The following is a 13,426-nucleotide window of genomic DNA, read 5'->3' on the forward strand; positions in this document are numbered from 1 at the left end:
TATGAAAGTCAGTTAAGTCCAGGAAGTTGGAGAGCAATGACCTTGATGTTCAGCAGGATGGTAGTTGTTGATGCTCATGAGCTGTGACAGGGGAGTGATATGGATGTAAGCCCAGCTGGAGCAGCTGAGGTAAATATGGAGAGAGCACAGATTGTGGAGAACATTTTCAAGGTTCTCTAGAAATTGACCCCCTGAAAGACTTAGTGGGGACAACTTAGCCAAGTGAGTAATATTTGAGATTTGGGGACCTGAGTATATCCTTGGGTAGGAACTCCCTAAAGAACAATTGGGGCATCCTAGATTTTTCTGAGCTGTTACCTAGCATTGGAGCTGAAGTGATGCGATGTGAACCCAAGGCTGAGTTCTAGTTCTGCCCCTAGCTTGCTATGTGATCTTGAGCAAGTGCCCTCTCTTGTGTGGGCCTGAGGAGGAATATGTGTGGTTTTTTTTCTTTCTTTCTTGTTAGCCCCCATTCCCTCACAACTAATAGTTCAGTTCTGCCCCTACGCATGAACAAAAGAGTCCCAACCTTGTACCTCATTGGTACTTCTACAGCCTTGCCGCTCCCCACAAGACAAGGACATTTGGCTGAAGCCCATGCCTCCTTCTCCTGACCACACCAGCTATGTGGATCCCCTGCCCGAATTGTCCTGAATCTGACACCAAGCCTGAATTTACCTCTTCCTTGGGTCCCACCTCTCAAGTGCAGACCGTAAACCCTGGGTTGGAGTTATGGCCAAGGGTCTGCTGTTTGTCAGAAGAATAGGCAGAGCATGACATGCAGGCTGGGTATTCACCTGTGTGAATGGGAAGCCCTTCAGGATGCAGGAGAGAGCAGAGGTGGGAAGGAAGCTGTCTGTAGGCTGAGGAGGGGCTTGTGCGTTGGTGGGGGTTAGAACCGGGTGCATTCTCTTTGAGTAGACAGAATTCCAAGGTTTTGGGGAATTCTAAATTCAAACATGACCTCACAGGCTGTTCTAAAGCTATATTTATCCAGTAGAAGGATGTAACATGTTTTATTTAACAGTTTGTAACTTATTTGTAACATTTAAAAATATTTTTACTCATATGGGGATCCATGAAAGTGTTAGGTAAGATTGGGCCTATGACAGGACCCTTGGGAGAAATGTCCTCTCTCTGATTATATGTTGTTTTAGGAGGGACGGAGAATCCAGATCCATTCCTCTCCTTACATAGAAGTAGCAGAAGACCTTTCACTGGAATCTTCCTTTCCTTGTCCTTTAGGCACCAAAGGTCAAGCATATGACCTAAGCTCAACCAATCATATTCTTTCTTCCTAGACTTGGACCTGGGACTAAGTAAATAGACGTAGATGATGTTCATTCCAGCAGGAGTGAATCCTGGGGTTAAGTGTCCCCTGTTCTGGCTCCAGCCTTGCTGCTCAGCCTCAGACTCCAGGTTGCTTACCCCATACATTCTGGAAGCTGCTTGATATCTTCTCTATTGTGTTTAATTTGGTCAGTTGATTTCTGTTGCTTATCTTCAGAGAACGCTTGGGTATTTCAGACCTCAACTTTCTGCTTTGTGAATGATCTCAAAGGGTCCTTCTAGCTCTGATGCTCAATAGCCCATGTTCCAGAAGCTGCAGAAGCTACTCAGCTTCCTCCAAATGATAAGTACATATTTGTAGACAGGAGGTTTCTCAGCTAATGCTGTCCACACAGCACAAGTTGTATAGATCTGGTGGACAAGATAATGAGTAGGATTGGCACTGGTCCTGGAGGTGGGGGGATAAAGATGTGTCTGGGGATGTGAAGTGGACCGCTGTTGTGGAATTTCTAGATTTGACCTTTGTATTAAAGGAAACTCTGTGTCCAACATTGCTTTAATGGATTCTGGATGACCTTAAGCCACTCTGCCCATAGGCCAGGAGTATCCAACTCCAGCTGCATCCTTTCATTTGATGACTCAGTTCAGCCCAATCTAGCAAGTTCAGATTGGTACTATTTGAATGCTCTGAAGGTCACTGGATCCTTCAAGGTGAGTGTGTATTGGCATCTGCCCTCAAGGAGCTTATAGGCTATCTACTGCTTTGCCAGGCTTCTCCAAAGCACCCTTCCCTTCTTCTTGCCCTTAGTCCTCCTAGCAAGAGAGCATTTGCACCAACCCCCAGAGTGTGAGATTTACAACACACACACATTCTAAGAATTCCAAAACTGATATTTGATTTTGCAGAATTTATATAACCAAAACCTGCACTTTTATATACGTCTTCAGCCCCCTTCCTAACTCACCCCAACCACAGATATGGAGAGAGGGTGATTCAGTAGAACTCCATTTGGCCAAGGTTGGAGTTATGTCTCAAATACTTCTCTGAACTGATGGCAGACAAAACCTCCTCACTATCCAGATCTGAGACTGTTACTGGATTGCAAAGTGGTGGTGTTTGTGTTGTTCCCTCAGTTCTTAACATTGGGAGGTTCTGGCACTCGGTGGGGTGGGGTGACTGGAAGCATTGGGGGGAGGGGTGTTTGGGGGCTTGATGTGTTTGTTCTTTCCTACACAGCTCACTCTGTTCCTAGCCCCCCTTTACAGATGACAAGAGGTGCTAGACAGTGGAAAGTAAGATGTGTGGTGCTGCAGGCAGAAACTTGATATGGTGTAATTACTGTACATTAAAATAGATGGAATTTGGATATAAAAGCAGAGCAGACCATATCTTACGTGATGCTGAGAAGGGAGGCATCACCCCACTCTGCATGTGCATGTGCCTGAAAGAGCGTTCTAGTCTCTGAAAATGGCACATGGGCCAAAAAGTCCAAATAAACACCTCATTGCTGGGAGTGGGAGGGGAGGGGGCTCTCACCAAGGCAGATGAGAGTGGATGTGAATCAAAAACCACACTCATATGAGCCATCTTTTGGTTTGAACTTTTACTCAAATATGAGGAACTGAATTTCTCTTTTCAGAACCAAACTAAAGCCATGCCAATTCCTTTCTTTGGGCAGAGAAAAGCAATTCAGTTTCCCAAGATTTTCCTGAATAATTGTGCCAGACTAGGTGAAGGGAGAATAGGTTACCACATGCCCCAAGTAGCTTACTAGTTTATTTGACAGTCTAAAGACCAGTGAGAATAACTTTTGAAAATACAATTTATAATTGAGTATTATTATGCTTAGTTTGACTAAGGATGTCAAAAAACAGAGGGATCAATTATTGGTCCAAAAAATTCATTGGGAAGGTACAACTTGAACTAACCTTGAAGAGTAGATTCAACTAGACAAAGGGGTGGAACATGTACTGTCTAGTTAGGGGTGGCAAACAGCATGAGAAATAGCTCAGAGTGAAGTACTGAGATGGTATATGTGTGAATAGATGGGGGAAGAAAAGAGAAAGGATACTTTGGGTGCTATAAAACCAAGAGAGTTCAAATGTTAGATATGGACTTGACTAGTGATTCCCTTACTGCCCCATATCAACCCTAAGAATCTCTGATCATAAGGTTCCCAGAAAAAATAAAGCGCTAAGCTTCAGAGAGTGGGAGGGTGCCATGGAAGTGGTGTATGATGGGATTTATTGGAGAGGGTGCTATGAGAGTAATACTGATCCTTAGCTTTTGACTGGGTTTTACATTTCTTTTTTGTTACTCTTTTGATCACAGCACCTCAGCCAAGGGAAAGACAGAATAAAGCAGCCTTAATTTCTCTGTGACACGCTATTGAATTTTTAGAAAAGAAGATGTCACACTGGGTGTCCTGCCCACCAGACGGCTGGCTTCCTGTGGGTCTGACACTGAATTTCGTGATCTCTTTCCCAAGTGACGGAGTACACACAGCTGTCACCACTGAGATGCACCTCTTTGGGTGGTTTTCGAAAATTGCTCTTAACATACATTTAAATATATGAAAGTCATTCCTGGAGGTGAGGTCATTTTGAATGCAAAGTGATCGTCACATCCCTTGCAATCATAGAAGAAACTGGAAATAAAGTCCAGCCTGCTGACGTCATAACCAGCACTCATGAGCTGAGATAAAAATATCATGTGTTTAAACGTGGGCTCCATCTCCCAGGCGAGCCCTCACTTTTCCTCACTCCACTTCATTGAGGTCTCTACCATGTTTGACTGATGTCAAAATGAAGGATGGAGAGTAAGCGGGCCTAAGGAAGACCACTTCCTGTTCAAAAGGACATCTGGCTAGGAGACCTTGATTTAGCTGCACCTCCATGCTCTCTCACACACACACACACACACACACACACACACACAATTCTGCCCAAGTACTGATGAAGACAGATGGGGAAAATGGAAACTCACACCATCAACCCAAACAGAAGCTAACAGACATTAATGCCAGCAGGTGGAAGGAATTCTACCCAAGTGACAATATCTTTAGAAATACAAAGAAAATTGGGAAAAACACAATTATAATGACATCCTTTAACTTGATTTTGTCTTTGAGAGATCAAATAGGAAAAAAGTGAGAAAATCTGAATAATATAACACTTTACCTTATGGAGAATATGTCTTATTTCCTAGCACCCATATAATTTTTATTAAAACATAAACTTCTGATTTTTAAAGATACATTTTTAAAAATCAGAAGTTTATGTTTCACACCTAACCAAGTATAATTAAAGTAATACTCAATGACAAATATTTAGTAAAAATAACAATCATTAGGAAATTAAGTAATACTACTTGTCAAATAAAAATTCAAAATTTAATTATATATTTATATTATATTTATATAAAAAGTTAATTATATATTTATTTACATTATATATATAATCTTTAAAATGGTCAGTTTGTCTGAGAGAAAAATTTTAAACATTACATATTTTCATTTTTAACGAGCTGAATATTAACTCAAAGACTTGGAAATATAACAATAAAAAATCCAACAGAAAACGTAGAACTGGTTAAGACCAGAATTTAAACGAATTAGAAAAAGAAAAGGAGTAGAATATATTGTGTATATGCACATATTGTGTGAGTGTGTGTATATATATAATATTTTAAATCGTTTTTCTGAAAGTTCTAGACATTGCAAAAAAATACATGACCTGTATAAATACTGGGGAAAAGAAAACAAAATTATTATGATTTACTGTTAATTAGATTATTTCTCCCTAAATGCTAAGACAAATGAGCAATGATTAAAACTAATATGAAATGTGATTGGAATAAATTACATGATTTTTTTTGAAATTTGACAACCTGACTTTAAGGTCTATGGAAGAAACAATAAGTGAAAAAGTCCAGAAGAAATTTACATGCAGTAATTCAGGAAGTTTTTCCCTTTACACATTATACATCGGCAATAATAAAATCAGTGTGGTTTAGTTTTCTATGACAAACAAATGGACCAGAAGAAAAATTTCAGAAGCATGCCTAGGTTTATGTAATATGGAATTTAAACTCTGCAGATAAAGGATAAACGGCTCATTTGATGCATTGCAACAATGGCCAACTTTTTTCAAAAAGAAATATAATCAGTAATTCATAACAATAATCAAAGCAAGTTTCATGTAGATAAAATATTTAAATGTAAGTAATGAAAGCATAGAAGTACTAGAAGCAAACGTGCATATATATATCATTGGCAGATAGGTGGGATGTTTATTCTAAACTATATAATTTTAGAATAAACATGTTTCTATTTTAATTATAGTAAAATTTGATACTTATATAAATTAAATAATATTTGTTATATCAAATCCATATATTAACTCTTTCATGCTGTCTACTTTTGGTGTCTTACTTGGAAAACCGTGTGTGTGCTTGCTTGTGTGTGCACGTGTTTGTGTGTGTGTGTACGTTCTAAAAACAAGGACCCCATGAAAATCAGACTAGCATAACATTTAAGAGTACAGATTCTGCCATCTGGCACACTTAAAATCCAACTTCACGTGACCTTAGGCAATTTAACCTTTTTATGCCCCAATTTTCTTAACTGTAAAATGGAAATAATAACATTACCTAATACATTGGAGTGTCTGGAGGATTAAGTTAGTTAGCATATGTAAGGTACTTAGAATAGTAGTTGGCAAATTTAAACATTATTTAATGTTACTATTAAAATAATACTAATGTACATTAGAAGATTATTTAGAACTGAAAAAATGTACATGGCCAAAAATTACACTAAAGTAACTAAAATTATTTTACATTTATTTGGTCAAAGAAATGCAGTTAAAATATTAATGGGTTCCTATTTTTCACCTATAAAAGTGGCAAAGACAAAAATGATCAGTTCTCAAAGTTAGGAAGTTGGCAGAAAAATAAACACCTTATAAATTGGTATCAAACTTCATAGGGTAATTTGGCAATAACTACCAAAATATTATCGATGTATGTACTTTTAATCCAGCCATTCCTCTCCAGAAATGTATCTTATGGAAATTATTATATGTAGATAAATATTCAGCTACAAAGATAATCTTTCTAGTGTTGTTTAGAGAGTTGATATAATTTCTGTCTTAAATGCTTAATAGAATTCACCTCTGAACTAGTGCTCTTTTTGGAAAGGTCATTAGTTATTGATTCAATTTCTTTAATGGATAAAGACCTATTTATATTGGTTATTTCTCTGTGTCTGAGTTTTAACACATTTTGTCTTTCAAGGAATTGGTCCATTTCATATAGGGCATCAAATTTATGGGTGTAGAGTTGTTCATAATATTCTTTTATTATCACTGTAATATCCATGGGATCAGTAGTGAAGACCCCTTTTTATTTTTGATGTTAGTAATTCATGTATTCTATCTTTCTTTCTTGGTTGGCCTGGCTAAAGGTTTACAATTTTATTGATTTTTTCAAAGACAAGCTGTTGATTTTCCTCTATTGATTTCTCATTTTAAGTTTCATTTATTTCTGCTCTAATTTTTATTATTTCATTTATTATAGTTACCTTGGATTTAATTTTCTTTTCTTTTCCTAGTTTCCTAAGGTGGAAGCTCAGATTATTGATCTTAAATCATTCTTCTTTATTAATATATACATTCAATGCTATAAATTTCCCTCTAAATACTGCTTTTACTGCATCTCACAAATGTTGGTAAGTTGTATTTTCATTTTCACTTAGCTCAAACTATTTTTTATTTATCTTAACATTTCTTTGACCCATGTGTCATCATATGAAATCACATGAAATATCATCTCCAGATATTTGGGGATTATCCAGCTATCTTTCTGTCATTGATTTCTAGTTTAATTTCATTGTGGTTTGAGAGCAGACATTGTATAATTTCTCTTCTTTTAAATTTGTTAAAGGTATTATATGTTCCAGAATGTGCTATATCTTGGCAAATGTCCCATAGGAACTTGAGAAGACTATGTATTCTGCTGTTGTTGGATGAAGTATCCTATAAATGTCAATTAGATCCAGTTGACTTATGGTTCTGTTCAGTTTGACTATATCCTTCCTGATTTTCTGCCTGCTGAATCCATCAGTTACTGATAGAGGGGTGTTGAAGTCTATAACTGTAACAATGGATTTATTTATCAGTTTATCAGTTTTTGCCTCATGTATTTTGACTCTCACATTAACTATTGTTATGTCCTCCTGAAGAATTTACCTTTGATCTTCATGTAATGCCCCTCTTTATGTTTGATAATTTTCCTTGCTCTGAAGTCTGTTTGGTCTGGAATTAATATGGTGTTTTGATTTTGATTAGTGTTAGCATGGTATATCTTTCTCCATCCCTTTACTTTTAATCTAATTGTCTTTTTATTGAAAGTGGGTTTTTGGTAGACAGCATATGGTTGAGTTTTGTTTTTTATCCATTCTGACATTTTCTGTCTGTCTTCTAATTAGTATATTTAAACCATTCACATTTAAAGTGATTATTGATACAGTTGGAGTAATAACTACCATATTTGTAATTTTTAAAATTCTTATCCTTGTTCTTTGTTTCTTTTTTTTTTTCTCCTTCCACTCTTTTTCTGCTTTCTCTGGTTTTAATTGAGCATTTTATATGATTTCACTTTCTCTCCTCTCTTAGCATATTAATTATATTTAAACTTTTTTTAAATAGTTGCACTAGAGTTTGCAATATACATTTACAACTAATCTAAGTACTTTCAAATAAATCTATACATCTTCATGGTAAGTATAGTTACCATATAACAGAGTATCCCCAGTGCCTCCCTTCTGTCCCTTACAACATCACTGTCATTCATTTTCCTTATCTATAAGCCGTAATCACCCAATATATCACTGCTATTATTATTTTGACAAACTAGTTATTTATTAGATCAATTAAAAATAAGAAAAATACATTTTAAAAAATTTACCTTCTTTTATTCCTCTCTAATGCTCTTCCTTTCTTCATGTAGATCCAGGTTCCTGACCTACTTTATTTTCCTTTTCTCTAGCTTTGTGTTGTTTATAATAGTAAACATTTGGAGACAACAGATGTTCAACAATTGGATAAAACTGTGGTAAATCCATGTAATGAAAAACTATGAAGCCATTGAAAATGATTGTGAACTTCCATCCTTCCCCTGCTCTCCGCCTCCTGGTGGTCCAATAATTAATCATAGCTGAAGAAAGTTCATTGGGGATAAATTTCAGGCAGCAGAGCTAACTATTTCTGCTTCCTCTTGTATTTCTGAGAATCTTTCCCACTGTTGGTGGAGGAGGAAGGGCTGCCAGGAAGGAGAAGAGTGCCAAACAGACGCAGCAGACACAGAATGCAGATTCCTGGGTGTGGGTGAGAGGTTCCCCCATAAGGCTTGGGAAGTTCAGCTCTCACAATGTGGGATCAGGTAGCTAGAGAGAGGGTCTTTTCCTTGACCTAGTGATTCTGTGGTTGTTACTAGAGGGATTGGAATATGGCTGATTCTCCCCACCAAGCATCACCTTTGCCTGCCCCTCATTCAGAGAACTAGACTTTTCGTTCTCCTGGCTTCAGAAAAGGAAAAGACCCTAAAAACAGAGGAGGAAAAGATATTTCTTTCTTCAGAATTTCAATAGAATTTCAACAACCCTTGGAAAAACTGCAGGACTCTAGGTACAGACAACATTTTAAAAGAAAACATCATTACTAAGAGTCTCTTCCCAAGTCTAGGAAGGAATTTCAGGCTGGAATGAGGGAGAGAAACAGAGAAATCCATGTTTCCTGCAGGGGTCACTGTGACTTGTACCCTTGGCTGAGCCCCAGAGAATGGGAAAACAAGACAAGTTTGTAGGAACTCTAAAGCAATTGTGACCTGCACTATTTCCTGGGAAGAGACGAGGAAGGCAAGAAGCTCAGTGGAGACAGACAAGGTTTTGGGCAATCTGGTGGGATTTCCAGATAGCAGGAAAGTGCAGAAGAAGGAAGCATCTCAATCCCTTTGTGCTGGAGGGCAGCATGGAAGTTGCTGGGTGAATTGACTTTGGACTGGGGACTTGGGACATCGCATAATGAGTGGAATTGACCAATGACTCAGACTAGACATGAGGATGGGCATCCTGGTGAATTTCAGTGCAGACAAATGACATTGAGGCATTAAGAAACTGAACCTTAAAACCTAGAAGCAACTGGTGGGGAAGGATTTTACCTTTACTGAAGTTGGATTTCTCCTACAACGCTGGTAAAATGATTGCTCAGAATAAATGATAATTGAATTATAAAAGATAAAGTTATACTTATTAAACACTTGTGTTTGTGGACCTAGATTCTTATTTGATAATTTTTATGGTAATTTTAGCCCCAGACTTCCCTAGGGTGATGACATGAGGAGAGGCAAGAGTAAAGACAACTATTAGCAGTTGTTGGGTCTGAAAATACCCTCCCACTAAGGGTTAAGGCAGGCCATTTCTTACCCACACTGAGGAAACAGCAGCCCTGATTGTAAATAAGGAATTAATGTGTGCATCAAAGACAATGTTGAGACTGCATTAAAAATGAGCAGTTCACACCTTTTTTTTTCAAAGTTAACTTTTTTCAGCTTAAAAACCTGATAAATGATTTCAATTAAGTTACAGAAAAAGAAAATTATATTGCAAATTCATGCAAAATCTTCCTAAAAAATCACTTGCCTAATTACACAAATCAATTCTTCAGACTGAGAATCTAACCTCAAAATAGAAAGTATGGATGTTTCAGCAGCAGTTGCACAAGTAAGGTGGCAACCTCAGGGTGGTCTGCTCTGGCCCCATTTTTATCAGGATAAAACGAGTTAAAGATCACAGAAAACTAGTTTTTCAGGACCCATTTTTGCTCCATAGAAAACTCAGCACAGTGCCTAAAGAGGTGCTCCATATCTAGTTCTTTCTCCTCTTTAGGCAAAATGAATAATGAACTCCTTTACCCAAGAGAGAGTTGTAGAATACGTTAGTTCTGGAGCAACTGAGAATTACCAAGCAGTACCAAATGCACATGTGGATGCTCTCAATTACACTATAATTCAAATAAATCATTATTATCATTGTTGTTGTCATCAGCGCAATCATCATCATCATCTAAGAACTTTGCAGCTGTTTGGATGGACCCTGATGTAATAGGAAAGGAATTTGGGTCGGAGGGCCAGGATGCTAGATTGACTCGGACTTTAGCTGCTTGTTTAATTTTGGCAGGTTGCTTCCCTGCTCTGGGACTCACTTTATGCTTGTATATCTGAGTGGGTAGTCTAGGTGGACCAAGGATTCTTCTTTTTGGCATTCTTTATTGTTTCACACCTGCCCCTACCTTCATAGTTTATGAGTCTTTAAGGTCTTTGAGGGCAAAGATCTTGCTTTGTTGACTACGGTATCCCTCAGGAGGTCTCTCTGGTCTGTCTCAGGGTATGTGCCTAACATTATTGGCTAAGGTGAGTTAGAGTTTTGTTTTGTTTTGCTTTGGGAGGGGTCTGGAAGGAAGAGATAGAAGAGGTAGTGGTTTATGCTGTCCACTTAGAGGCATTGGTTTCCCTCACCTTGCTCCCATCCTCAGGGGGGTAGAGTCCTAGAACTTTGTCCTCAGTTTCTGGCAAACACATGGGAGTCATGCAGCATGTCTGCTTACATTCAGTAGCTCTACAGTCCCATGTTTCCCCAAAGAACTGGGAATTGTGTTTATGTTTTATTCCTGGTAATTGGCTGTGCCGTGGAGGTGGAGTGGCCTCCATTTGTTTGATTCTTAGTGGTAGTGCCACCCCACCGAGTCTGCATGGTTAATGCCATTAATGATTAAAGGAGGAACCTAAGACAGGGACTGTACTCCGCCTTGACAGAGATAACATTTTTGGCTCTAACTAAACAAACACAGATACAATAAAACACACTCACTCCAATACACAACAAAAAAGCATCCAGAAGTACAGGAGATGGGAAAAGGAGGGGAATTTCCTAGAAGACTCCTGATTGAAGAAAACTAAGGCATTTGAGTACAAACCTTGGTGCTGAGCTTCTGGGGAAGCCAGGAAAATGGAGGAAACAGAGACATATGGAGTTTCAGAGCAATGTCATGGTGGTGCATGAAGTGAAATGCATTTCCAGGTCCTGGCTTTTGAGATGTACTGAGTAATATAATGAGCAAGAGTTTTCTGGATCAGCTCTTACTGCATAATGAATCATTTATTTTAAGCCCATTAATGGCTGAAAATAACAACCTAAAGCTTTTTATTTCTTTTGAATCTGTAGGTCAGCTGGACAGTTCTGTTGATCTAGGCCAAGACCAGCTAATCTCAGCCAGGGACTCATGCTTCTGTGGTCAGCTAGTGGATCAGCTATGTTAGCTGCTCTTAGCCCCAGCTGGCAGAACTTTTCTCTGCTCCATGTTGTCTCTCATCTTCCAGCAGGCTAGCTGGGGCTTGTCCAATAGCTACAGAGTTCTAAAAGGGATTGGAGAAGTGCAAGAGGTTTGGGGGGGTGCTAAACTGGGTGAGCCAAAAGTGAGTCATAAGGACAACACAGAGGGGAAGGGAAATAGTCTATTTCTTCATGGGAAGAACTGTGAAGTCACATCGCAAAGGTCATGGACACAGGGAGGTAAAGAATTTGAGCCACTTTTGCACTCCACCTACCACAGTCAAACCTCTGTCCACAATTATTCACATTCTTCATACAAAGTTCATTACACCCCTCCTGAGACCCTTACCTCCCAACTCTTATCCAATCATGGCATCATACTCCAAGTCTAAGATCTGTGATTTGCATCAGCTCCAGACCCAAGTCCTGTTGATCCTGAGACGCATGAATTAAAAGCCAAGTTATCAGTCCTCACACATGCTACATACAATGTTGAAATGAACAATAAAACCCCAATGAGAACACTCATTCAAAAGTGACAAGAATGGGAGGCATGTGGCAGTCACTGGTCTACAGGAGTTCTGAAGTCACACTGCGTAAATGGTGGGGTATGTTACTTGATAAGGCAATGATTCTATTCCCTGGGAGTAGCTGACCCATCCCTTGGTTTCCATAGGTCTCAGCTTCACTGTTTGAGACCTCCTTCCTTTTCTATCATCCTCTGGTTACTTCTAAATAAGTGGCCTGCTTTAGCAGCAAGTTGCTTCTTAGTCTGCTTCTTGACCTTCAGAAATTGGAGGCACAGGAATCTCTTTAAAATTTAAAAAATCTCAGTCCTTTTATTACACACTAGTAGCATTTGCCAATTCAATTTGCTTTAAAACGTTGGGGGTTTTCTATGTAGCTAATTTTTATTTACCCCATGTGTTGAAAGCCACAGCTAAAATATCCTCTGAGACAGACTCTTCTCTTTAAAGTTACTTCTAGTTTGGGATGTGGCTTCTCTATTCTTAAACTTCCCTTTAGTCCAGCTGAGAAGGTCTATATAAACTTAACATTTTTGATTTTATCTTTGTACTTATGACTCACTTTATTTTATTTACTTTTAAAAATCAGTATACAATAAAATTGACATTTATTTTTTTTTTCATAATTACCATCAGTATAGGGAACCATTCCATCACCCTAAAAACTCCTCTGTGCTATCCCTTTATAGTCACACTTTCCTCCACCCCTAACTTCTGACAACCACTGATCTGTTTCCCATCACTATATTTTGCCTTTTTAAGAATGTCACATAAATGCAACCACATAGTATGTAGGTTTTTGACACTAGACTTACTCAAGCATAATGACTTTGAGTTTTTGCTTGTATCAACAATGCATTCACTATTAGTGCTCAGTAGAAAACCAGTGTATGAATGTACCCAGTTTATTTAACCATCACCCACTGAAAGATATTTGGTTTGTTTCCAGTTTGGCACAGTTTTGAATAGAAATTCTCTAAGCAACTGCGCATAGGTCTTCATGTAGATGTAAGGTGTTTTTGTTATTGTTTGTTTGTTTGTTTTTTAAAATTTTTCTGGGGTAAATACCTGTGAATGGGATTGCTGGGTCATAGGGAAGGGTATGTTTGCTTTTATAAGAAACTGCACGCTGTTTTACCTCATGATTATACCATTTTGCATTCCTACCATTAATGTATGGAAGTTCCAGTTGCCTTTCATCCTCCCTAATGCTTGGTATTC

This window comes from Balaenoptera acutorostrata, chromosome 19, assembly GCF_949987535.1.
Source record: "Balaenoptera acutorostrata chromosome 19, mBalAcu1.1, whole genome shotgun sequence".
Classification (NCBI taxonomy): Eukaryota; Metazoa; Chordata; class Mammalia; order Artiodactyla; family Balaenopteridae; genus Balaenoptera; species Balaenoptera acutorostrata.